This window comes from Echinops telfairi, unplaced genomic scaffold (genome assembly GCF_000313985.2).
Source record: "Echinops telfairi isolate 266 unplaced genomic scaffold, ASM31398v2 ScPeMD7_3533;HRSCAF=4204_0, whole genome shotgun sequence".
NCBI classification, from domain to species: domain Eukaryota; kingdom Metazoa; phylum Chordata; class Mammalia; order Afrosoricida; family Tenrecidae; genus Echinops; species Echinops telfairi.
In genome coordinates this window covers 15,208,618-15,210,103 of record NW_022107431.1, presented here as the reverse complement: position 1 = coordinate 15,210,103, position 1,486 = coordinate 15,208,618, and positions in this window count along the sequence as shown.

Genomic DNA, 1,486 nt, shown 5'->3' with positions numbered 1-1,486 from the left:
TCAACTTTTGATATCTTCTTATACGGTGGAGGCTTGTGTATTGCTGTGATGCTGGAAGTTATGTCACTAGTATTGCAAATGGCAGCAGAGTCACTCAAAGTGAACAGGTTGCAATGGAGCTTCCAGACTAAGGAGAGACTAAGAAGAAGGAATGGGGTGCCCACATGGGAGGAGATAGCCACTGAGAACCTTATGCATTTTGGTATCTCTCACAATATTTCAAACTTTTCCCTAATGCGACTGCATGCTTAATAAACTACAGTATAGTGTAAAAACACACACACACATGTATGCTTTTATTGGGGGGTCTTACAGCTTATGACAATACATACATCAATTGTATCAAGCTCATTTGTACGTATGTTGCCATCATCCTTTTCAAAACATTTTCTTTCTCGTTGGGCCCTCTTTTAGCCTCCTCTTTTTTCCCACCCTCCCATCATTGTGAACCCTTGATAAATTATAAATTATTATTATTTTCATATCTTACACCATCTGCTGTCTCTCTTCGCCCATGTTTCTATTGTTTGTCCCAGGGTTGGGGTGGTGGTGGTGGTTATACATCCCCCCCACCTTCCCCTACTCTCATGGTATCACTACTCCCATTACTGTTCCTGAGGGGCTTATCTGTCCGATTCTGTGTCTCTAGCTCTTATCTGTACCAATGTACATGCTCTGGTCTAGCCAGATTTGTAAGGTAGAACTGGGGTCATGATAGTGGGGGGGGGGGCATTCAAGAACTAGAGGACTGCTGAGTGTTCCATCAGTGCTATGCTGCACCCTGGCTGACTCGTTCCTTCCTTGTGATCCTCTTGTGAGGGGATGTGCAATTGTCTACAGATGGGGTCTGCACTCTGACCCCCTCGTTTGCATTGATGTAATTGTTTGTTTTGGGTCTTCTGATGCCTGATACCTGATCCCATCACCACCTTGTGATCACACAAGCTGGTGTGCGTTTTCCATGTGGGCGTTGTTGCTTCCCTGCTAGATGGCTGCTTGTCAAACTTCAAGCCTTGAAGACCCCAGACGCTGTTTCTGTTACTAGCTGAGCACCATAAGCTTCTTCACATTTGCTTATGCACTCATTTTGTCTTCAGCAACCATGTCAGGATTCACAAAACGCCAGGTTATTAGAACAAAGTATTCGTGTGTTGAGGGAGTATTTAAGTAACCCAATGTCTGTCTGCTACCTTAATATTTAACATATAAATATATGTGCATGGACCTATATCTCTATCGTTAATGCTAATATATTTGCATATGAACAAGCCTATATTTATACTTCTGTATTTGTTTTTTGCCTCCTAGTTCTTTATTTCCTTTTATTTTCCACCTGTCCCACTATCATGCTCGACCTTTATTCGGCTCTCAGGAATTCCTCTTGGCTACATTGATCAAACCCCACCAGGCATTCTATGCCTTCCTCACCATTGATTTTAGATCTCTTGTTGTTCCCTTGTCCCTGAGATTGTTGCCCTCCCATCTC